Below are 27264 nucleotides of genomic sequence, written 5' to 3' on the forward strand. Positions count from 1 at the left end.
CTCATCATTAAAGTAAAGAGGAACATCTTTTGCAAGTAATTCACATAAAGGTTTAGTAATCTTGGAGAAATCCTTAATAAACCGCCGATAAAATTCCACGTGTCCAAAAAAGCTGCGAATGCCTTTCACATTGATAGGTGGATGCATTCTCTCAATAACCTCTATCTTGGCTTGATCTACCTCAATACCTTCTGAAGAAATTTTGTAGCCTAGCACAATACCCTCACAAACCATGAAGTGACATTTTTTCCAATTGAGTACAAGATTTGTTTCTTCACATCTCTGCAAAATTAGATCTAAATTGTTAAGACAATTATCATAAGTAGATCCAAATACAGAAAAATCATCCATGAAGATTTTCATAATTTTCTCATTAAAATCAGAGAAAATTGCCATCATGCATCGTTGGAAGGTGGCCAGTGCATTGCACAGTCCAAAAGGTATTTTTCGAAATGCAAAAGTGCCGTAAGGACAAGTGAATGTTATTTTCTCTTGATCTTCCGGTGCAATGACTATTTGATTGTATCCTGAAAAATCATCCAAGAAATAATAAAATTCATATTCAACCAATCTTTCTACCATTTGATCAAGAAAAGGAAAAGGGAAATGATCCTTTCTAGTAGCTGCATTCAGTTTTCTATAATCAATACAAATTCGCCACTCAACCACAACTCTAGATGGAATCATTTCATCATTGTTACCACGTACTATGATTATCCCCCCTTTCTTTGGCACAACATAAATAGGAGAAATCCAAATATTATCAGAAATTGAAAAAATTATACCTGCATCCAACCATTTAAGGATTTCTACTCTTACCACTTCTTTCATATTTGGATTTAACCTTCTTTGAGTTTCAACCACCGGTTTAGAGTTTTCTTCCAACAAAATCCTGTGCATACAAATAGTTGGACTAATCCCTTTGATATCAGAAATCGTCCATCCTATTGCCTTTAAATGCTTTCTCAAAACACGTAAGAGTTTGCCTAGTTGTTCCTCATCTAGTGCAGAATTTACAATCACCGGCAATGTCTCTTTTTCTCCAAGAAATGCATATTTGAGGTGTTTAGGCAGTGGCATAAGTTCAAGCCGTGGAGCTTGCTCACACGATGGTGGCGGTAATCCTTTGTTCAGCCCTAACTTCTCATATGCATTTCTCCTTTTGTAGGGAACCTATGCCTGCAAAAATTCAGTCATTTCTTTAACTTGTTCCTCTTGTAAGCCTATACCATTAAGACAAAGTTTAAGAGAATCATCATCAAAATTAATTTGACTCATCTCTAATGCCAATTCATCACATAGATCAACAGAATAAACATGGTCGGTAAAAGAGGGATATTTCTCCACTTTATTCAAATCAAATTCCATTTCTTCTTCACCGATTTGGAACTTGAACTTACCTCATTTGACATCTATTATTGTACCTGCAGTGGCCTGAAATGGTCTACCAAGTATAATAGGTACATTTACATCTTCCTTCATGTCTAAAACAACAAAATCAACAGGAATAATGAATTTCTGCACTTTAATGAGCACATTCTCCAATATGCCCATTGGATATCTAATAGACCTGTCAGTCAATTGCAAGAAAATGTTAGTACACTTTAACTCTTTCAACCCCAATTGCCTAGTCACAGTTAAAGGAATCAATGAAACACTTGCACCAAGGTCACAAAGTGTTTTAGAGAATTCTACATTATCAATAGTGCAAGGAACTTTGAAACTCCCTGGATCTTTCAACTTTGGTAACAATTTGTTTTGTACAATAGCACTATGTTCTTCCGTTAATGCAATTGTCTCGCTATCTACTAACTTCCTTTTTTTAGTCATTATCTCCTTGAGAAACTTTGCGTATCAAGGAATCTGTAAAATAGCATCAACAAAAGGGATGTTAATATGTAATTGTTTGAAAATGTTGACAAACTTCTCAAATTCTTTGTCATTTCTCGAAGGTTTCAATCTTTGAGAAAATGGCACCGGTGGAGGAATTGGTGTTGTTTCTTCTATTTACGGCTCACACTCTTCCACCTTTTGTTTCCCTTCAATTGTCTTGTTATCATCTCCCAAATTGCTCAACTGCTTGTTTTCTCGTCGTTCATATTTTCTTTCACTTTCAACTACAGGTAGTTCACCTACTTCCTTACCACTTCTGAGGGTTATGGCTTTCACATGCTCCCTTGGGTTCACTTCAGTCTTATTAGGTAAATCCCCTTAGTTTCGATTGTTAACCGCATTAGCGATTTGGCCTAATTGGACCTCTACATTTCTATACATATTGGTGAGTTGGTCCATTCTTCCCTCAATTCTTTCAAACCGTTGAGTAATGGCACTAGCTAGCTTTTCAATTTTATCATTTGATACATTTGTCAGCTTCTCAATTGCTAATTCCCAAGCTGGTTTAGACTCCGGAAGTGGTTGCTTCGGTTGAAAACCCGATGGATTAACTGGTCTTTGTTGATTCTCTTGATCTTTCTATCCAAAATTCGGGTGATTACGCCATCCTAAATTGTAAGTATTGGAGTATGGATTATTTTGGGGTGGACGGTTGTAATTGTTGAGATATTGAACTTGTTCGCTATTAGAACACATAGAATCATCATGATTTCCGCCGCAAGTAGTACAACATGCAACAACTATTCCTTGATTAGAATTAGAACCAACTTGCCTATTAAGCATCTTAACCACATTATCCATATTTGCACTTAATATATTCAAGGTATCTACTTCAAACATACATGCGGTTCTCCTTGTATTACCTCGTTCGTTTGTCCATTGGTAGTTGTTAGCAGCCATTTCTTCAATCAATTGTTGAGCTTCCTCAACTGTCTTTCCCATTAAAGCTCCTCCAGCTGCCACATCTACATGCGTCTTTGTTGGATAGGTGAAACCATTGTAAAATATTTGGACTACTAGCCAATCTGGTAAACCATGATGAGGACATCTTTGTTGCAATTCCCGATAGCGCTCCCAAGTTTCATACAATGTCTCTCCTTCCTGTTGAGAGAAACTAGTTATATCCATTCTGAGTTTAGCAGTTTTTCCAGGTGGAAAGAATTTATTAAGAAAAGTCTTAGCTAATTCAACCCAAGTTGTAAAAGTGTTAGGAGGATTAGATTGTAGCCAAACCTTGGCCTTGTCCCTTTGTGAAAATGGAAACAATCGAAGTTTAATTGCATCATCACTCACACAATTAAACTTAATTGTATCACAGATTTCAAGAAATGTTGACAAGTGAGAATTTGGATCTTCGGTAGCATTGCCTCCATATTGAGATTGTTGTACCATTTGAATCAGTGATAGTTTAATCTCAAAATTATTAGCATTTACCGTTGGCCTTACAATGCTAGTTTGAGAATCTTGTGATTCCGGTAAAGCAAAATCTTGTAGAATTCGCCTATTTGGTTCATTTTTCGCCATTTCTTCCTCAAATGGTAATTCTATCAAAATTTCCTCTATCGACTGCCAAACCTCTTGTTCCTTTTGATGTGGTGTATTCCTCCTTTGTCTCCGTAGTGTCCTCTCAATTTCAAGATCGAAAAGTGCAATTTCTTGATTTGATCGGTGCATACACTATAAATAAAAATAAGAGAAATTTTACAGTTTTAATTATTAAAATCAACTATAAACAACTTGAATAAAAATAATAAAAATATCTAAATTAATAGAGATGATTAGACCCTAATATTGCCGCTCCCCAGCAACGGCGCAAAAAACTTGACAGAATTTTTATATCAATACAAGTTTAAATCCGATCTTATACCCGTTTAACTGCAAGTATACAGGCCAAAATTGTAATGTAGGGTATGTATCGGGTCGATCCCACAAGGAGCAAATTAACCAATTATTAGGTCTTTATTTTCTCTATTATTTAGACTTATGAATGAATTTGAACAGAGAAATCGTATTGCTATTTTCTATAAATCTGATCTACAAATCTAGTTTAGCAAATGCTAATTGCAAATGGAGCATTTTCACTCTATGATAAATCTAGGGATGTAGATTCCAACCATGGCATAAACAACACAAATAAATGAATTTACCTCTTGTTATTATTCTTGTTTAACCAGGGATTCATTTCTAATATTACCAAACTTCATTCTCACGATAAAATGGCTTAGAATAGTCCAATTTTCCCTATTTTCATGGTGAAATACTACTACTACTCTGTTTTCTTTCATGAAATGCTAAATAATTCACTTAAATGTATCTCTATTTTCATGTACATACAACTTAAGCTCTACTCATGTGTTTCCATTGTTACTACCAATTCTCATTGAACAATAACAACTATAAACATGCTATTGGTGATCAAGCAATAACAAGTAATTACTACATACACAAATAGACAAGTTAATACAAGATATAACAAGTGTAAATCACATTCAATTTATCTCATTTAGCCATAAGTTTTATCTACTCCCTAGATTAAGAATTTAGCTACTCATGAATGATTTAACAATCAAACTCACAAGTTTATTTATGCAAAACATCATAAAGTACAAATACAAGAAAGGTAAAAGAAAGTTTAGCCAATTGATGGTGAAGCCCTCCAATTTCTGCTATGTTCTTGTACAAAATGATTACAAGTGAAAACTCCAAATGCTTCTCCAAGAACTTCTAGCTAGAGAGAAACTAGTTACAAGAAGAAAAACTAGCTACGTAAGGTGATGTCCAGCTTCTCAATTGTGTCTCTGCATAAAAGGTGGTAGAAAGACTTTTTTTTTTCTCCTTCATGATTTCAACCACTTAGATTTTGTAAAGGAAGTCAAAAGATATGTTGTTTTGACTAGTCAATAACTCATTTGGTCTTCTCTTTTGTTGCAGAAGCATGTGCCACCGAATTTTCTCTCTCAAGATAGCTGAAAAGTTGTGTGAAAATTGAGAAAAAACGTCTATGCCACTTGCTGAAGAGAGAGGCAGATCCGAACCTCGGATCCGAGGGATGAAGATCGATCCGAGGACTTTCTTTGATGGATCCGAGCTCGGATCGTTTGTCCTCGGATATACTGCTCTAGAAGTACAGACGAAGGCTCGGATCGTCCTTTACTCACACGGATCCGAGCTCGGATCCGTGCTGGTCATTTTTCAATTTTTTACTTCTTTTCCTTATTCTTCATTTTTGCTCCTAGTTTCTCTTGTACTTTATCCTCAGGACAATTCTTACAATTCCTTCATCTCGTGCATGAATTCCATATATCAATATCCTTCATAATTTCACATTAATCCACTCATTTATCAAATTTTGAACACTTAAACAATATTTAATTAATTATCACCAAAAGAGTTCAAATATGGCTTTAATCTTCTCAAAACATACCAAAATTTCATGCCAAACTTGTACAAAATATACGTTAAATATTCACTTATCACTCACTATAATCCATAGCAAGAATTAATTGAAATTTCTAAATTGACCAAAATAATATTCATTACGCCCCAAAATAATATTTACATACATCCAAAAGCTATTACATATGTTCGCGAACAAACGATTCATCATTCGGCATCAATCTTAACTACAACCCAAAAATATATACATCACAGTCATTTCTACTAAAATAAAAATTTAAAGTCTCTTAAAACATTCCAACAGTATTTTTGAGCACTCTCGGATCCGAATCCTATTAAGGAAAATAAAACGCGGGATGAACTTAAGTTCAGTGAGCATTACAGGTAAACAAGCCAATAAGAGAATAACACAATTTGACATGTAAGCACGTTTTTCCAAATAATATAGGTTCAAGTAAATCGATTCTCAACATTAGAAACTGATAGGGGAGCAATTAATTGAAATAGGAATCTTTCAATGTAAAATACTTGATAAACAAAAACATTCATGCGTGCATTCAATCATTCGTTCAAATAAATACAAGAATGAACAATAATTTGAACATTAAAAAGATAAGGGGCTCACAGGGAGCAACATTCACCTTATAACTATCAATAAACAATCCCCTACACTTTTCCACCTTATAACCTCCGAACTCCCACCTTATGTCCTCCGAAAGATCAACAATCCCCTCATTTAACATTCACCTTATGCCTTCCGAAAAATTAACAATCCCCTCATTTAATATTAAACATTTAACATAGAACTCAAGTCCTTTCGGTAAAGAGTTTTGAGTTTTGCACTTAACATTGGTAAGTTATAAACCCAAAGCTGTCCAACTGATCCGACCTCGCAAATGGCGGGTCTTGGATAGGGTGCCAGCATATGGTTAAGCTCAGTTCAGCCGATGCGATAAAGTACACATCGGCCTACATTCTTGCACATTTATCACGCACTCATGCAATGTGAACTTGCACTCATAGCAAATTAGCAAGACAAGAAAATCACAACAGTCATTCACTTATTCGCATGTCATTCAAAGGAGAGCACTTAAACAAGTAATAACATTTTCTCAAGTCATGCATAATCAAATAACATGCATTGGAACATTCACCAATCAATTGCAACCCTTCACTTTAACCCCGATTCATCTTCTTGAACTCTCTCGAGTCCTGTGGTTATATACTATCTTAAAAGACTAGCAATACAAGACCAAAATACATGAAGAAATTGAGGTTTCAAAGCTTCATTTAGAAAATGCATCAATTTACCAGTTTTATATTCGTATAACCTATCAAAATATAATATTTTCCTGCTGCAATCGAGGAGAAAATCTCATGTGCTTACAAAATCAATGTTGCAAAAGTCATTTAGAGCACAAGAGCATCGATTATAGTCAAACGTTTGAAGAAATTAGAACAAAACTTTCAAAATACAAAGTTAGAAATTGCCCGACCTAAAATGATTTGAAAAAACTCATTTCCTTTCATTTAAATCTCAATTCCACTCATAAAATCAAGGTTAAAATGGTTTAACAACTCCAACTTAAATTTCAAAATAGAAGCAAGAACAAGTTTAGAAAATAGAATTTTCTCCAGTTTTGCGCGACATTGTTTGAAAAATCGTATCGCAAGTTTCTTAAGTCCAAAATTTATAACTTTATACTATTGAAAAATGGATTCAAAGGGCTACAATTTTCTAGAATACATATTTGTAAGATTCTATCCATAAATCAGTCAAATTACAATCTCAAGTTGCAGCCTCATCAAGTAGAAAAACAGAGCAGGTGTGAAAATTCAGTCAATTTTGAAAAATCACAGATATTTACTAAGTGTTCTTTAGTTCCAAGTGTCCCAACACTTGTCATCTTCTAGAGTTCTTTAACTCCAAGTGTCCCAATTCTCTATCTTATTGCACTAAAGTCCTCCTTTTTTTTCAAAAATTTCTTTTACACCCCATTAAAAAGGAAATTTTTATTTTACCCCACACATTAACTTTCACATGTAAAATTTAATAAAAATATTAAGGCAAAATAATCATCATCAAATCAATAAATAACCAAATAGATGACTAAATTAATAAAGTACCGTGTAGTTAAATTAGATAAATTAGCAAAATTTCTAGATCCTCACAAAACCTACAAGATCAACTTATCTTAAACATAAAAGGTAATCTAGCATGTTTACATCTTTTGATCCACCAAACAAGATGAAATCAACCCACAAACCTACCAAATGTCCTTCCAAATTTAAACCAAGGATGAGTGAAGTAATCAAGGTCTTTCCTTCCTTTTTCCCACAATTCCAAGCAAGATTGGAACTTGAGTTGGAGAAGTTTTTTCCTCCCCTTTTCTTTCTAAGAGTTCTTGGCCTCTCTCTCTCTTTCTCTCTCTTGGAAGACAAGAAATTGAAAAAGGAACTAAAAGAGTTTAGTAGGTGAAGTCTTATAAAGTGTTTGATTCCCAGTGTGCCACTTGTCCAATTCTCATGGTGTCTTACTCCAAATATCTTTTTCCCCAACAATCACGTTTTTGCATTAAAACTCCCTCTTTTCACTAAAGTTTCCTCACACACCTCACTCAAAATCATAACTTACTAACCCCCACATGTAACAAAATAAAAAAATTATTAAGACTAAAAATCATTGTCAAAACATTAAATAAATAAATAAATAATTAAATGAATAAAATGCAATGCAATTAAAACGGGTAAAATCACAAAATTTTCAGGTTCTTACTGTGACGCCCCCACTTCTCCCCAAGGCGAATCAAAGGGTATCCGCAGGACGCCTGCCCATCTCTCGCTACGACTCAAACAAACACCATTCAAGCTTATAGCGGTGCTAGAAATCAACAACCAGAAAAGATAAATACAATTAGTACGGAAGCGTTCAAGCTTAACGAAATATAACAATCATCCAATCCTTACATCGGGTTTTCATAATACAGCCAAAAAATATACAATATCCCAAAAGTCTAGACAAAAGAGTTGGAACCCTATTACATGAGTACACAAAAGAGAAATTCCTCCGAATCTCACTCCAAGCACAAATCCTGTTAAGGAAAACAAATCTACAGGGTGAGTGATACGAATCTCGTTGGAGAGGAGATTCGCGACCCAAAATCGCTTGTTGGATTTGACGTCGGATGCAAGAAACGGTGGCAGCGGAAACCCTACGACCCCTCTAATCCCCGTGACTACGAACTTGTTGATACTATCTCAACCCGTAATCAAACGAATTAGGGAACCTTAGGCAAGAGTAGAAGGCGCCACAATTCAAGTGCGATTCTTGAATTGATAAGCCGAACAAGAACACTAGAGTATAACTCTAAGTTGTTCAAGGTTTGCTCGAAAGTTATGGAGAAAATTCTCTCAATATTTTTATCATAAAAGTGTCTCCCTTTGTGGGAGTAATGGGGTGCCTTATATAGGCTACAAGTAAACCCTAAACTAGTAAGGAAAAGGAACTAAGGTGTGCTAATATGGGCCTCGATGAGTCGGGCCTCATGTGGGCTTTCCCTCCAAGGCAGCTCACCTTAACAAATAATTATGACTAAAAACCAATCTTACCCTTGGCATTTCTATGTGCAACATGCACCGAGCCAATTATTCAATCTAATCAACTAATGTGGAATTAAATGATTATAATGCGAATCTCGCTAACTAGGGTTCGGTAAGACCCTAATACTCAGGTGTAGCTTCAATACTCAATACCGGACCGCGATCACCTTCACTTGAGTGTATGAATCCTTCAAAGGACTTGTGTATGGCCTGAATAAGTACACTGAGTTGCTCACGAAGTCTCTTTGCTTGAGCTCTAGTAATGGATCCACTTGGAGCTTGCACGCGATCCTCACCCCTTTGATCACTCGAGCCATTGTAGACGTGGTCACGTACTATGATGCTATCATTCCCTTCCTCTTGAGAAGGATTTGCCCTCAAATCAAAAGCATCATCTGTATCAAAAGGGGCTAAGTCAAAAACATTAAATGTAGCACTAACGCCATACTCACCAGGAAAATCAAGTTTGTAGACATTGTCATTGATGCGCTCCAACACTTGAAAGGGTCCATCACCCCGTGGTTGTAATTTGTTTCTCCTTTGAATAGGAAAACGTTCCTTGCGCATGTGTAACCACACCCAATCTCCAGGTTCAAGAATCAACTTTTGGCGACCCTTGTTAGCTTGCTTGACATATTGAGCAGTTCTCCTCTCAATATTGGCCCTGACTTTCTCATGCAATTGCTTAACAAACTCTGCACGTTTCTTACCATCCAAATGTGCGCGCTCATTACTAGGTAATGGCACTAGATCAAGTGGTGTTAGCGGATTAAAACCATAAATACATTCAAATGGAGAGAAGCCAGTAGTAGAATGGATAGCCCTATTATAAGCGAACTCAACATGAGGTAAACACTCTTCCCATGATTTCAAGTTCTTTTTGATGATGGCACGCAACAAAGTACCTAATGTACGGTTCACCACCTCAGTTTGGCCATCAGTTTGGGGGTGACTAGCAGTAGAGAATAGCAATTTGGTGCCTAACTTAGACCAGAGTGTCTTCCAAAAGTAGCTTAGAAATTTAACATCTCTATCATATATAATGGTCCTAGGAATGCCATGCAATCTCACAATCTCTTTAAAGAATAAGTTAGCAATATGAGATGCATCATCCGTTTTATGACAAGCGATGAAGTGTGCCATTTTAGAGAACCTATCCACTACCATATAAATGGAGTCATGGCCATACTTGGATCTAGACAAATCAAGTATAAAATCCATAGAAATATCTACCCATGGTGCACTAGAAATAGGTAACGGGGTGTAAAGGCCATACGGGTGTACCTTGGATTTATCTTTCTTACAAGCTAAGCACCGATCCACCATCCGTGCAACATCTCTCCTCATGTGCGGTCAATAGAAGTGTTCCTACAGCATGGCAAGAGTCTTATCAACCCCAAAGTGTCCCATAAGTCCACCTAAGTGGGATTCCCTTACCAAGAGTTCTCGGAGTGATCCATGTGGGATGCAAAGCCGATTGGCACAAAACAAGTAACCATCGGAAATGAAAAACTTACCTTGCCCAGTGTGTTTGCAAGAAGTGTAAATCTCACCGAAGTCACTATCTTGGGTATAGAACTCTTTAATCAGTTCAAACCCTAGCAACTTAGCATCTAAGGAGGTGAGTAGAGAGTACCTTCGGGAGAGTGCATCCGCAACCACATTAGACTTACCAGCCTTGTATTTAATCACGTACGGAAAGGACTCCACGAATGCAATCCACCTTGCATGCTTCTTGCTCAAGGTGTGCTGGGCATTAAGGTACTTAAGGGACTCATGATCGGTATGTATCACGAACTCCTTAGGTCTTAAATAGTGCTGCCACACTTGTAGTGTTCGAATGAGGGCGTAAAACTCTTTATCATAAGTTGAGTAGTTCAGTGCAGCCCCATTGAGTTTCTCACTAAAGTAGGCAATAGGCCTTCCACCTTGGTTCAACACAACTCCAACTCCAATACCTGAAGCATCACAATCAATTTCAAATGTCTTAGAAAAGTCAGGTAAAGCAAGTACAGGTGCATGTGTGAGTCGGTGCTTTAAAGCACGGAAAGCCTGTTCTTGAGATTCTCCCCAATGGAAGTTCTCATTCTTTTTGATCAACTCGATCAAGGGTGCAGCAATGGTGCTAAAGTCCCTCACGAATCTCCTATAGATACCCGCAAGTCCATGGATGCTTCGAACATCACCCACGGACCGTGGTGTCGGCCACTCTTGAATAGCTTGTACCTTTTGATCATCCACCTTCATTCCCTACGCATTTATAACAAACCCTAGGAACACAAGCTCGTTAGTGCAAAAATTGCACTTCTTGAGATTGGCATAGAGCTTCTCTCTTCGAAGTACATCCATAACAGCCCTAATATGCTCTAGATGCTCATCATAAGACTTGCTATAAATTAAGATATCATCAAAGTAAACTACCACAAATTTTCCTAAGAATGGACGCAGAACATGATTCATTAACCTCATGAAGGTACTAGGTGCATTAGTTAGCCCAAAAGGCATTACTAACCACTCATACAATCCATACTTAGTCTTGAAGGCAGTTTTCCATTCATCCCCCTCCTTAATCCTAATTTGATGGTACCCACTTTTGAGATCAATTTTGGTAAAGAACACAGCCCCGTGTAACTCATCAAGCATGTCATCTAAGCGAGGTATAGGGTGGCGATACTTTACCGTGATGGCATTTACGGCTCTACAATCGGTGCACATTCTCCACGTACCATCTTTCTTGGGCACCAGAATGACTGGAACAGCACAAGGGCTTAAACTCTCACGTGCCCATCCTTTGCCAAGCAACTCGTCCACTTGCCTTTGCAACTCCTTAGTCTCCTCCGGATTGCTCTTGTAAGCTGGGCGATTTTGCAATGAAACTCCAGGGATGAAGTCAATTTGATGTTCAATGCCCCTAAGTGGTGGCAATCCACTTGGCACGTCCTCGGGGAAGACATCAGCGTACTCCTGTAAAAAAGACTTAACCTCGAGAGGTATATCAGTATCAAGTTCATGCACATTCAGAGCTACTTCCTTGCTAATAAGCATAAGAAGTGGCTGCTCATCTCTCATTAACTTCCTCACTTTCTTGGCTTTTATTAGGAGCATTTGTTTTCCCTCGATTTTTACCTCACTTGCCGAGCTATCTATAGTCTTTTTCCTTTCCTTTTTTGCCTCGGCTCTCTCATTTTCTTTCCTTTTTGCACTATACTTCTCAAACTCTTGTTGCAATTTCAATTGGTCCTCATGCACTTGTTTGGGGGAAAGGGGAGCTAGTGTGACTTTCTTACTGTTGTACAAGAATCTATACTTATTAGTCACACTATCAAAAGTCACCTGTCTGTCAAACTGCCAAGGCCTACCTAGTATAATGTGACTAGCCTGCATAGGAACTACATCACATAATACTTCATCAGAATATTTATGGATTTGGAAGGATATAAGAACCTGCTTGGTTACTCGAACCTCCCCAGAGTTGTTGAGCCATTGGAGTTTGTAGGGTCACGGGTGATCCCTTGTAGGCAACTTCAAGTTGTCCACCATGAGTGAACTAGCAACATTTGTGCAGCTCCCACTATCAATAATCACACTACAAAGTGCTTGGTTGACGAAGCACCTGGTGTAGAAAATGTTCTCCCATTGAAGCTTGTCCTCCTTAACACGTGCAGTTAATGCTCTCCTTGCAACCAATGCAGTCCCAAAATGACCATCGGGTGCACTAAACTCCTCTTCATTTGACGATTCCCCATCACTACCTCAGTCAAGAGGCAGTATGCCTTCGTACTCGGCTTCGTCCTCACTCACGATCTCACCATTTTGCATCATAATCATAGTCCTTTAATTGGGACATTGACTAGTAATGTGGCCTCTACCTTGGCATTTGAAGCATCGAGTATCATGAGCTCTAGTTTGTACCCTAGGCTCCTCAAATTTTGGAGTAGAAGAGGGCGGCTTACTAATACTAGGGTTGCCCACCTTACCTCCCTCGAATCTCGGCTTTGGTGTAGGAGCATTTGGTGAAGGCCGAGAATCATTCCTTGGTTGGAATGGGCGGTTGGTAGAGTAGGTGGTATTGCCGAAATTCGATCGAGTGCTACCCCTCCTCTTGAGTCTTTGCTCGACCTTAATAGCCTTGTCTACAAGCTCATGCAACTCCATATAATGTTGAAGTTCCACTCGTTCAGCAATATCGGGTCGTAACCCGCTCAAGAATCTCGCCATGGTGGCTTCAGGATCCTCCTGTACATCCGCTCTAAGCATCAGGATCTCCATCTCCTTGTGGTACTCATCCACACTCCGGTTGCCCTGGACTAAGGTTTGTAACCGGTGGTACAAATCCCTAGTGTAATGTCCTGGTACAAAGCGGGTGCACATCATGGCTCGAAGCTCGGGCCATGGAATGAGCTCAGGTAGCCCATTTCTCCTTCTAGACTTCTTGATTTGGTCCCACCAAACCACAGCATACTCAGTGAATTCCATGGTGGCCAATTGCACCTCAGTGTAGTTCTGGCAAGAAAAGACCATTTTGATCTTGGATAACCATTCGAGAAAGGCCTCGGGATCGGACCGTCCTTTGAACTCAAGGATTTGCATCTTGATTCCCTTGAATACATCGGTAGGTCCAGTCTGGTTCCTTTGCCTTGGTTGAATTCGAGGTTCCTCATCATCATCATCATTATTGGAACCATCGGACGACTCCTCCACGTCCCTTCGCCTTCGCATGGACTTAGAGATTTTTGGTGTTCCAGACGCTCGGAGTTGCAACAACTCATCTTGAATGGGTTCTAGCATGCGTTGGAAACGCCTCTCCATTTGCTCCATCATCTGTTCAAAGTTCATGGGACGGGATACTCCTTCGTTTCCACTAGACATGGAGTCTCAAGTATACCTGCAAGGGTTAATAGCAAAGAAAAAGGAAATAGGGGGAAAAAAAGTAATGTTTTCTTTTGCTTCTTTTCTCTTTGTTTTTTTTTTTGTCACTTCACTCCCTAAGTGTATACTCTCACACTCGTATATGGTCACTCAAATCACTCTAATAAGCTCACCAAAATATTCTCTCACAGCCCCTTGCAAAACCTTGAAGAAAGTAAAGCTCCTCAAGTACTCAAATTTAGCTTAAAAAAATCAAGTTCATGCTAGAATTTGAAGTTCGTAAGAGTAGAGATTTTCTTGGAAAACAAAATTAGGACACTAAGAATAGAGTGATAGAATATATTCAAGAATAAAAACTGGAAAAGGAATTGACACAAAAGCTGAAAAAAAAATTAAGAACGACACTAAAAAAAATACTCTAACCGACAAGGAGGATAGTCCCTTTGTTTTGCTGGATTTTTCTTGGAATGTTTACCCCTGCCTTAACCGACTCAAGGTGCTGGCTGGATTTGTAGAAGTGCTACTATTACCTAGGATAACTCTAGGGACATGCACGGCTACAACAATTGGGAACAAGTGAATGTTGGGAGCCTACTTGGTCTTGTCAGCCGCCTTTGGTTTTAGAAACCAATGGGGTTAGGAAGCTTTGCGGCTGCCTCCCTTCTTCTCTTTTGTTTTGTTTTTGTTTTTGATGTTTAGCCGACTGGGTCCTTTCCTAAGTGCTTGAGAAGGGTACCAAGACTAGTGAAAAGCATGGACAAGCGGTGGCTATGAATTGGGAGACAAAATGAAGTTGGAAGCCCCTTCGGTTTTAGGAACCAATCAGGTTTGGAAGTCTAGCGGTTGTTCCCTCCTTTTTTTTTTCTTTTTCTTTTCTAGATGTTCAGCTGACCATGTTCCTCTTCCCAAGTGCTCTAGAATTGCACCATACTAAGATATAAACTTCCCTTTGGCTGCTGTGTTCTTTTTTTTTTTTTTTGCACAACAGTAACTTCAGACGAACACGGCTAAGGCTCCCAAAATTTCTCAGGTTTGTCCAAGTTTAGGTGCGGCTTGTTTGATGGTTTTTTTTTTTCGGTAAACAGATAGGCTAGGTTTGATTCCTAAACGGGTCAAGGTTGAGCACCAAGTATAGATCAACCTTTAGCAATCAAGAGTTGTAAGCCAAACGCAAAAAAATTTCCAGTAAATAGCTTCAAGAATATCGCTGCAAATTTCCAGATTTCAGAGGATCAAGAACCTCTTCAAGAGCTCCAAGAAACCGTGAAGTTTTTCTTACGAAATTCAAGAACAAGGTACCAATATTCTCCTAGAAAATAAATAACTAAGACACGGACCAAGAATAGCTTTAGAACCAACCACAATTCGACAATGAGACACTAGCAGAAATTGGGAACTACCAAAACGGCAACTCCGCGACATGGAAGGAACACCGACCAGAATTTTTCTTGCCCCCCCTTTGTTTTTTTTTTTTTTTTTGACTCAGGTTTGGCACTTAATCACGAAGGCATTAGACAACAAAACTGAACAATAGACTTGCACTAACAATAAGGAGACAATTCGTCAGATTGGTCAGTGCAAGGAAAACAACACCAAGTGCGGCAAGACAGAAGGAATAAGCACAGAAATTCCTATGACTATAAGCACCGTTTGATACTTTGATTGGCTGGTCCCAAACGGTGGAGATAACAACAACAAGACACGACCAAATGTTGTCACACAAGACTCAAGAGGATTTGGCAATAACGGGACAGATTGCACCAGATTCAATGGACACAGCAATACGGGAGCGACACTGGGAACGCTAGCGGTTTGGTCTTGTTTCTCCCTTTTTTTCTTTTTTTTTTAACGATTGCTGGAATCACATACCACCAAACCAAACACAACACACTTGACTTCCAAAATTTCCAAAAATTGAAGACGACAACAAGACAGAAACAAACAATGATGACCAGACTTGAAAACAAAGGAAGCTTGGGGCCAGAAACTCGCGGACATAATGCAACGTGCCAAGAGTTTTTTTGACAAACGAGACAGACACGAATTAAGACACAACAGAGGAATAAACGATGTTGCCAACAAGCTAGCTCTGATGCCAGCTGATACGAATCTCGTTGGTGAGGAGATTCGCGACCCAAGATAGCTTGTTGGATTTGACGTCGGATGCAAGAAACGGTGGCAGCGGAAACCCTACGACCCCTCAAATCCCCGTGACTACGAACTTGTTGATACTATCTCAACCCGTAATCAAACGAATTAGTGAACCTTAGGCAAGAGTAGAAGGCGCCACAATTCAAGTGCGATTCTTGAATTGATAAGTCGAACAAGAACACTAGAGTATAACTATAAGTTGTTCAAGGTTTGCTCGAAAGCTATGGAGAAAACTCTCTCAATATTTTTATCATAAAAGTGTCTCCCTTTGTGGGAGTAATGGGGTACCTTATATAGGCTACAAGTAAACCCTAAACTAGTAAGGAAAAGGAACTAAGGTGTGCTAATATGGGCCTCGATGAGTCGGGCCTCATGTGGGCTTTCCCTCTAAGGCAGCTCACCTTAACAAATAATGATGACTAAAAACCAATCTTACCCTTAGCATTTCTATGTGCAACATGCACCGAGCCAATTATTCAATCTAATCAACTAATGTGGAATTAAATGACTATAATGCGAATCTCACTAACTAGGGTTTGGTAAGACCCTAATACTCAGGTGTAGCTTCAATACTCAATACCGGACCGCGATCACTTTCACTTGAGTGTATGAATCCTTCAAAGGACTTGTGTATGGCCTAAATAAGTACACTGAGTTGCTCACGATGTCTCTTTGCTCGAGCTCTAGTAATGGATCCACTTGGAGCTTGCACGCGATCCTCACCCCTTTGATTACTCGAGCCATTGTAGACGTGGTCACGTACTATGATGCTATCAGTGAGCAAAACGCTCGTGAGGTCAAGAACACACATACAGGCACGTAGTTCAAGTAACACCCCCAAATTAATCAATTTACAACAATAACCATTCAATAAAGAGCACTTTACTGAAAAGTAAACAGAAACAATTCAAGGATATGGGAGCTCTCAGAAGCCATTTTCCACTTGCACGATCATGAACCTCCACGCGTTGACACTCCGTCAACCGGGTAGGTTTAATCTGTATAAAAATCACTTACACTTCCCCTTCTCAACCTTACATAACACAACGGGCCTGCAATACATTTATGAGGCGATACTTCAGCGAGTATGCCAAGCAAGACCTCTCAATAGGTCGAGCTTATGAAATCTCATGGTTCACTGAGGAGCTCGACCAAGCCCCTGCTGACTCGAGTCCAAGGCTAGCCAATAATAGAGTTTGGGCGTCCCCCACTTTTACACTTTTGTATCGAGGAGGTTCACTCTAACGACTTATGCAATCACAGTATAAATAATCACTTAAGCACTTCACATAAATTCACTTAACCAATTACTTAAACAAGTAAGCACTTCACTTCACTAACTCAAGTTCACTTCGTTTAAATGAGGACGAGTGCAATAAAGTACACACTCGACTCAAAGGATTAAAAATCCAAATTTATATAACACTTATCAATTTGCAGATATTTCACATAATTCACACATTTGACACTCACCAATATAAGCAATGAGGAAGAAATGTCCCTCGGAGCTTTATGCGTTCACTGTGAGATTCTCTTGAAGGTCCTCGTGTGCGCCTGAGCAAATAATAGTGAACTATCATTCACACATCCCAATTATCAAAAAAGATCGTGCACGAGTACAATCTAGGGAAAATTTCATGATAATGAACCTTAATTACTCGTAAATCGAGCTTCAAGTGGAGTTTCTTAAAGTATAAAAGCAATCGAGTCTTTTGTTTTGGAAATCAAGCATAAACGTTCAAGTACTATTGAAGGAATAATGAGTACTTGAAAAAAACTTCATTTCCTTGAAGTGCGGAAAATTTCAGTTTTTGATATGATATTTTGAAAAAATCGTATCTCACATTTCACATGTCGAAAATTGGAAAACTTGGTACCATTGGAAACTTCTTCCAAGGTACTAAAAGTTTCTAGAATATACTTTTCTAAGATTTCAAAGGGAAAACATTCAAAAATGAGCTCAAAGTCGCTGTTTTGGTTCTTAAGGCAGATTTAGGTTGGTTTTTGGCCAACTTTGAAATTTCGGCAAAATTCACTTGATTGGAACTAGCCTTTGAAATTTGGAACACTACTAGAGTTGCAATCCAAGTTTACAACGAAACAACCGAAATGAGAAACGGAGTTTTGAGCACTAAGATACGGCAACTCAAAGTTACCAAAATTCCCTTGTGAAATAAGGATTTTCCAAATTCGAGTCATGAACTTTGGTAATTTATTTGAGCAGCGAAATAGACTCGGATTGGTACCAAATTTGGCAATATAATACTCCTATATAAAGGGTATCTCTCTATCAAATTTCATGGAAAAATACCTTCAGGAAGGTAGTCAACCAAACAACCAAAGTTTCGAAATATCCTAAGGCAAAACTGCCTTGAGCTTTTTGTTGTCCATTCCAAACATTTGGCCAAGGAAAATCCTTCAAACATGGTTCATTTGTGTAGGATAAGCTTAAACAACATTCATGGTACATTTGGTAAGTGTTTTAACTCTAAGAAATTCAATTGGCAAGTCCACACCAAGTCTAGCATTAATTCTGCCCAAAATTTAGGGTTTTCAAGAACAAAGCCGGTCTCGTATATTGATCACAAATTACTCAATTCAATTCGGAATTGAGCATGGTTAGTGGCATTGGAAAATACATTCATAAAACTATAATTTCACAGAAGAAATCATTTTGAAATTCAGCTCACAACTACTCAAATTCGAGTCTCAAGTTGTAGCTTCTGAACTTCGTTCCAGGAAAATAGAGAAACGGGACAGTCATCTTTAAACGGTTAGTACGGGGTACTCGGGTGGAATTAGGGGTTTCATTTTATACCGTTGGAAAGCTGGGAATGTCTAGTTTGAAATGCCACTAACAGTACTTGATTTCGACGTCGGAGCACAGACTTATGGCCAAAACAAGAAGGCTGTCTGAGCATTACGGGAAAATTTTTCCAGGTTTGCTAGTTTCGTGAGATTAATCCATTTGACCAACCAAACCTCAATATTTTTCGATGAAACTTTATACACCATCTATAAGACATATAAACATCATATACAAGCCATTAAAACCTCAAAATTCCGCCTAAAGAGGCACGATCATAACAGGGGTAGAATTGGAAATTTTTCATCCATGCACTACTTGAAGTTTATACTAGCTATGCACCATTAATCTACCAATTTGAGCACTAAATCAACATTAAATCCATCATCAAACATCATATCAGCCATCAACCCAAGAGTGGGAGTTCATAGAGCCCACATTCAAAATTTTCCAACAATAACAAGCCACCCACATGAATATCTAAGCTCATAAGTGTAAATCAACTTCCATAGGCTAAGAATTTGAGAATTGATCGTCACTTACTTGTATTGGTGAACAAGACAGAATTTTTGGCCCCTCCTTGATTCAAAATGAACCGTGAAAAGCTCCCCCTTTTTAGTTAGATACAATCCCTAAGTGTTCAATTAGGTGTAGTTCAATTTTGGTTTGATTTGGTTGAGATTTGGTGCATAAATTTGGAGTAGAAAGTGATGGAGCAAGGCTGGTTCTGTGAGAACCCTGAAAAAAAATATATATATATATATATATAAATATTAGTGCGTATTTCATTTGCATTTTAATTCTTTAATAAATTTTAGCAGTAAATCTAATTGTTTTTAAATAAGTGCGTAGAAATAAATTTTATGTGCATTTTAGATTTTTAATAAACTTTATTATTATTTGATCTTAAATAAGTGTGCAAAAATAATTTATTATAGATTACAAATAATTCAATTGTGCAAAACATTAGATTATTTGAATTCCTGCCAAGCTAAATTAATAATTCTTGACGTTGAGTGTGCCATTGTTTTTATTTAATTCCTTGAGTTTCAATAAGTTAATTTTAAGTATTAATAATGATAGGTGTTAAGGGAAAACTAGAATTAAGATGAAACGTTTAAGTTAAAGCTCTTTATAATTATTCTTAGGACATTGTATTTCAATAATTGAATTTTGCGAGGTTAGTATACTAGTAGGCATTTGATTTACATTTGGGATAAATTTTGAAATTAGATTAGGATTGAGGACGTAAGCGGAACTTCGGATGAAATGTGAAAGGACCAAAATAACCCTTCTCCAATTCAAAATTCACCATGTAACCAAGAAATGATTCTTGAACAAATGCAATTCCAAACACTTCTCAATTTCTGCCGACTCAACCCCACTCTCAACATCTCAATATATACATTCCACTAACCACACCCTCCACGTTATCATTTGCAATCTACCACCACACTACAACATCACATTTCCATTTCCCTCCTGCCGTGAGCTGCGGGCGGAGTGTCCAAGAGAAAAGAGCCGAGCTCTCAACCTTTCTTTCCTTCCATCCGTGAGCTAGAAAAAAAAAAAAAATGGAACCTGCTGCTCTATACCCAATCCAACCGTGAGGTAGTGAAGAGGGCTGTGAGCTAAACATCCTCCATTTCAGTCGCAAGCTTGGACAAGAGAAAGGAGGAGTGGACGGACTGAAATTCTGGTCTGACCAAGAAGGAAGAGTTTTGCAGCCGCTAGTCGTGTGTTTTAGACTTCAAGCTAAGGTAATTTCTGAACTTAGATGAGATGTATATGGGATGATGAAGCTGTCTATAAGCATGCATGTGGACTGGTGAGGTTAGATGAAGAATTGTGACTTAAGAAATCTGGTTTGGAATGAATCGAAGCTGCTGAATGTGTGAGCTGGATTTTTGTAACTGTAATTAGCTAATCTGTGATAATCTGAGCTTAGAGATGTGTTTAACTAACTGAAAACAAGAAGTTTAAACCATGCATGAAGTTAATTAGCCGTATTATGCTAGAAGGGAAAAATAATACACGACTCTGCTTCATGCAAGCTCATCCGAGAGCAGTGAACAAAAATTCTGGTTTTGTGGTTGAATGTTGTTGATGACCGAACCTAATTTGAACTAGGACTGATAATTGATACATTGATTAGTCATGCATGTTAGTTTTGGGTACAAAAAAATAATAATAATAAAGTTTTAGCTGGAAAAAAAAATCCAGATTTGCGTCTAACTTAGCTGCTGGAAATTTTCTGGAATAGCCGAGAGACTTCATGTTTGTTTGCATTTGTAATTGCTGTCAAATGGAAAATTTTGTTATGAATTGCATATAGATTGTTAGCTTTAAGTATTAAGTGAAGCTTAATGGAAGAAAATCTGAGGAAAAGTTGAATTGTGGATTGAAACCGAGGGAAATTTTCTGCTGCAAAAATATTCCAGCTTGGTCGAGAGAAGGAAGTGAGCATTTAATTAGTTTTGTTTTCGAATTTCAATTCAGATTTTCGTATTGGATGTTTAAGATTTGCTTGAGGCTTGCTAATCACCTTTTGCATGTTGAGCTGAGGTAAGAATTGAAGAAAACTAGGAACAAAAGCTATATAAATAAACTATCAATTGCTGGAAAATTTTATCTTAGCTGATGACAGATTTATGGGGACTTTTTGGTGGAATAATTTATTGGAATTAAGCGTTATTTGCTTTGGTATATGCTGGTATGAATGTCATACTTAAATGTATGGATGGTTTGAATAAGAGTCTTATGGTTTTAAAAGAGAAAAAGGAGTTTTTCACAAGTGAAAAATGAGTTTTCAGATTTTCGGATTTCTCTGACCAGTCTCAGTAAAATGCTTATATCTTGGTGTAGGAAAATCCGATTGAGGTGCCGTCAGTGGCATTTGAAACTACAGTCATGGGCCTTTGTTTTATAGAAATTTCATATTTTTCCTCCATGTGTACTGCTGTCTGTGATTCCTCAAAGTAGGCTGTCCTGTTTGAATGTCCTGTTTCCTCAGGAAACTGAATTCTTGACTTGGATCGAATATTTGGCCTATTTGTGATTTGAATCTCTGAAAAGTGTCTTCTGGGATGTGATAGTATTAAAAATCTATTCTACAACAGTATAATTTTCATAATTGTTTGATTTGTGGAACATGAACTAAAGCAATTTTTGAAGGAAAATATTTTCCAGCATGACCGAACTGGTTGGGACTTTTGGTGAGTTTATTTGCTGGATTTGTGTATTATTTACTTTAGCTTGGTTTGGACAGATTATAATCTATACGTATAGTGATTCTAGCAAGTAAAAGTGGAAAGTTTAATGGATATTTTAGATTCTTGGAATCATTTGGATCTCAAGTTGGTTGTAGTTTTTGTTCTTGTTTTGAATGAATTGGTATTTGAAAGTGTGTATTGGTTGTCAAGAGCTAATGATTGATGATGCTCTTGACCATTTGAGTAGTTTTGCAATAATTTAATTTTTTGGTGAATTTGTTCAAGAGGTTGGTTGAAGTGTATTTGGAAGGTCCATGGGGTATGATTGGGATTGTTTTGGTACCTTGGACTTACTTTGTTGAATTTTAATTGTACTGGAGTTGTTGAGACCTAGGGCTAATGATTGACGAAACCCTAGTGAAATTGATATTTGGTTTGTAATGTTTCTATCTTGGTGACTTGGGAATCCATTGTGCAAATGAGCTGAATTTGTGAAGACCGTTTTGATTATTCTTGAACTTGAATACTTTCAAAATCAAATTTTGTGGAAATATTCCGCTTTAATATCAAGTGATGGAATTCGAGTTTAGTGTAGTATTATTAGAAAGTTAGATATTGGGACTTTCAAAACCTTGCCGACTAGTTAATTCTTTTATTTTGCTTAAACTAGCTTTATTACCTTTAGGGAGTATTTGTATCCAACTCTTAAACCTTAAGTTTTCTTAAAACTATTCTTGACCAGTTGTTTTAAAGGAAATTTGGGAAAAAAAATACTGGATTTAAGTAATTGCAAATAAAAGGCATAGAAAACTTATTCGGCAAGGAAAACCCGTCTGAACCACTTTGGTTCTAGTTTGCACCCTTGAAAGAAAATATCTTTAAAGAAACCACATGAAGCACTTTATTCCTTACTAGTCTTGATGTTTAAGAAATTTATTGATTTGTTTCAGGGAAATAAACTAGTTTAATACAAGATAATCTTTTATATGTTTGAAGTCAAGAGTTTGCTTAGTAAAACTTATAGCTCTTAAAACTTGGATTTCTAGGATTTAGCGAGGACTTGGACTACGATTCCCGGCTTGACCTTTGAACTTCACTCTTGGTGAGTGTCCCTGCCTGTTTTATGACTATTTGGTTAAAGTGCTTTATCGACTCGTTGTGTGATAATTGCCAAAAATGATTGCTGATCCATCGAAGTGAGCAGTGTGAACTTTATCACACTAGCCTTTCGAGTGGTGACTTGCTTGAAGTGTTTTTCGTGAATATCTTGCTTGCGTTTGCTAAGTGCTAAATTACTAGGCAGGGGAATGTACCACACCATAAGGGTGGGAGGGCCTCTTATCCTGTCTTGGTAATCAAGTGTTGGACGTAAAGTCGTTGGGTGAATCCCTCGATCAGTCTATAACAATCAAGTGCTGGACGTAAAGTCGTTGGGTGAATCCCTCCCTCGATCAGTCTATAACAATCAAGTGCTGGACATAAAGTCGTTGGGTGAATCCCTCGACCAGTCTATAAATATAAGTGTTGGACGTAATGTCGTTGGGTGAATCCCTCGACCAGTCTAAGGTATACTCGAATATTATTGCTTCCCTATTTATTTACTTCAGTCGAATCAATACGTGTTAATTGTTTCAAGTGATTGCATGATTTTGGGGCACCACTGAGCTTCAGCTCACCCCACGTTTATTTGTTTTCCTTGACAGGTCTTGAGGTTTGAGAAATCTGAGCTGCTTATATCTTCTTAAGAATGTATCTACTTCGTTTTGTGGCTTGTAATGTATTTGAATTAAACGATATAGTTTTGTTTTGGGATTGAAGCTGGAAAAGTGTAAACCCTGATTATAATATTTGGCTTGTATGTGTATATATACTCGGGCTGTATGAAATTTTACGTTTTGGAAACTGTAAGACCTTACTTCTTGAATGTAACGCGTGAGGTGTTTAGGAGCCGCCGATTGGCTAACTTCGGATGCTGTTATCTTTGAAGTTAATGTGTTTTAGTATTCAAGCCGCTTAAAAGTTGGCATGATCGGATGGTGAATTGTGTTTTGGTTTAAGTTATACGTGGATATTTGGTTGGTTTGCTTGCGTGAGTCCTGGCGAGAGCTAGGCAGGCGACCCGCCAACCCTCTGGTTCGCCTTAGGGGGAAGTGGGGTCGTCACAGGTTCTTCTTTCCCTTGCTGCTCGGTTGTGATGAGGTGAGAAATGGAGAGTGTTGGCTGATGGTAAGGCTTCCGTGAGAAGCTTAGCAATTGTGGGTTTCAAGTATACAAAAATCAACTATCCATTAGTGCACGTACGCGCGCGTTTTGTGCTCGATTCCTCTCGAGTTTATTTCACTAGTGCACTAAACCTTTAATGCACTCATAATCATGTTAATATTAGTTACTCTTAATTATTCCAAAATAAGGGTCTAAAGTCCCTCAATTAAATCGCGCGTGTAAAAACGCGTATCTCCAAATTAAGCGTGTTAAAGCGAAACTTCCAAGAAATTCTTATAACGATAGTACTAATAACTATCACTTAAGTATTTAAACATAAAATACCTATCTTAAATCCATTATACGAGTCTCCAATTTTCCCAACTTATGGTATTTCCAAACCAACTAAAATCCCAAATCGCGTATTCACTATTTTCACTTAATGAGTTTCCAAAAATTAAATTTTTAAACGATGCACTTTAAAAATATAACGATGCTATAAATCCATGTAATTAGGTCTAAAGAGATTAGAAAATAATAATCAGAATAAATGGGCAATTAAATATTTAAATAAACTCGAAATAAAATTTTAAAATAATAAAATTTTTGTGAGACATCACATCCTTTCCCCCTTAAGAAAATTTCGTCCTCGAAATTTACCTTGATTGATGAACAGGTCTGGATACTTTTCTCGAATTGCTTCGTCGACTTCCCAAGTCGCTTCCTCTAGACCGTGGTTCCTCCAAAGAACTTTCACCAACGGTATCTGTCTATTTCTCAATTCTTTCACCTTCCGATCCTAAAGTTTCACCGGTTTCTCCTCATAGGTCAGGGTTTCATCAATTTCAATACCCTCCGGTTGCAAAATGTGAGAAGGGTCTGGATGATACTTCTTAAGTATAGATACATGGAACACATTATGAATTCGGGATAAACTTGGCGGCAACTCCAACTTGTATGCTACATTCTCCACGCGTTGGATAATCTTATAAGGCCCTACAAATTTTGATTGTAAGTTCTTTTCTTTCCCAGTCATCAAACTTGCTTTTAGCGGTGTGATTTTAAGAAACACTAAATCTCCAACCGAAAATTCCAAATCCTTCTTCCGATTATCTGCATAGCTCTTCTGACGACTCTGCGCGGTTTGAATCCTTTGATGTACCAATTTTACCTTCTCATTCGCTTCCTCAATCCAGGGCACTGTGGTCGGGTCTAAGATCTTCCGTTCACCTATTTCATCCCAACATATTGGAGACCTACATTTCCGACCTTAAAGCGCTTCATACGGAGCCATTTGTATAGAGGAATGAAAACTATTATTATAGGCAAATTTTACCAGAGTCAAAAACTTACTCCAACTTTCCCCAAAATTCAAAACACAAGTCCTCAACATATTTTCAGGAGTTTGGATTGTCCTCTCAGATTGCCCATCGGTCTAAGGATGATAAGTGGTACTGAAATTCAATTTAGTCCGCAACACCTCTTGCATCTTTTGCCAAAACTTTGATATGAATTTCGGGTCTCTATCAGACATTTTACTCACAAGAATTCCATGTAACCTGATGATTTCATCCATGTACAACTTAGCTAGATTCTCCAATGGGTATTTCATATTAATCGGCAGAAAATGAGCCGATTTTGGTCAGTCTATCTACTATTACCCAAATAGCATCATGGCCCACTTGTGTCCTAGGTAAATTCGATACAAAATCCATAGTAATATTTTTTCATTTCCATTCAGGTATCTCTAGGGGTTGCAAAAGTCCCGATGGTTTCTGATGTTCGACCTTAACCTGTTGATAAACCAAGCAAGTCTGAACAAATTGGGTAATTTCTCTCTTCATATTCTCTCACCAATACAGACTCTTTAAGTCTTGGTACATTTTATTCCCTCCAGGATGTACCGTAAATTTCGATCGGTGTGCCTCTTCTAAAATTTCCTTCTTAAGTTCCTCATCGTTTGGCACCACTATCCGATTCCGAAACTTCAAAATACCATTCGATCCCAGGTTAAAATCCGACTTTTCTCCTTTTCCAACTTTTTTCGACCATTTCTGCACTTCAGTGTCCTTTTCTTGAGATCCCTTGATACGTTCCAACAAGGTGGAATTCACTACAATATTTTTCAAAATTACTTTCCTCGGTTCCAGTCGAGAATTCCAATAGCTAATCGTTTCCAACAAATGAAGTTCCTTAATCATCAACCCCGCCATTTGCACTTGACGACTCAAAGTATCGGCCACCACATTAGCCTTTCCTGGATGGTACTTGATCGTGCAGTCATAGTCTTCCAAAAGTTCCATCCATCTACGCTGCCTTAAATTCAGCACCTTTTGAGAAAATAAGTACTTAAAGTTTTTGTGGTCTGTAAAAACTTCAAATGTCACTCCGTACAGATAATGTCTCCATTTCTTCAAAGCAAAGACCACAGCCACTAACTCCAAATCAAAAGTCGGGTAATTCCCTTCATGCGGTTTCAATTTCCTAGAGGCATATGCTATCACCTTGTTATTTTGCATTAAAACACATCCCCATCCTTCCCTAGATGCATCTGTGTATACCACAAAACTATCTTTTCCGTTTGGTAAAGTTAACACAGGCGCTCTTGTCAACCGTCTTTTCAATTCCTGGAAACTATCTTCACACTTAGGACTCCATATAAACTTCCCATTTTTCTTGGTCAACTCAGTCATGAGTCCAGCAATTTTTAAAAAATTCTGGATAAATCTCTGGTAATACCCCGCTAACCCTATGAAACTTCGAATCTCAGTAGGATTTTTCGGTATTTTCCATTTCGAAACAGCTTCAACTTTAGCTGGATCCACTTTAATCCCATCCTTAAAAATTATGTGTCCCAAGAAAGTCACTTCTTTTAACCAAAATTCACACTTACTAAACTTAGCATATAACTGGTGTTCCCTTAGGGTTTGTAAAACAATTCTCAAATATTTCTCATGATCTTTCACATTCTTAGAATACACTAAAATGTCATCAATGAAGACCGCCACAAATTGATTTAGATAAGGTTAAAAACTCTATGCATTAAATCCATGAAAGCTGCAGGAGCATTAGTTAACCCAAATGGTATCACTGCAAATTCAAAGTGCCCATACCTCGAGTTAAAAGTAGTCTTGG

At 37.8% G+C, this 27264-nt stretch overlaps 1 non-coding gene and 1 pseudogene across 1 annotated transcript; both read left to right on the top strand.

Annotated features, from left to right (window-relative positions):
• Positions 1-27264, top strand: part of LOC140038432 (serine carboxypeptidase-like 26) — a 72771-nt pseudogene that overhangs the window by 33181 nt on the left and 12326 nt on the right.
• On the top strand, positions 2924-3030 carry LOC113738297 (small nucleolar RNA R71). Its single transcript, XR_003460083.1, has one exon. It is a non-coding gene; the product is annotated as a small nucleolar RNA R71 (small nucleolar RNA).

The sequence above is a fragment of the Coffea arabica genome, chromosome 3e, assembly GCF_036785885.1.
Source record: "Coffea arabica cultivar ET-39 chromosome 3e, Coffea Arabica ET-39 HiFi, whole genome shotgun sequence".
In the NCBI taxonomy this organism is placed as follows: Eukaryota; Viridiplantae; Streptophyta; class Magnoliopsida; order Gentianales; family Rubiaceae; genus Coffea; species Coffea arabica.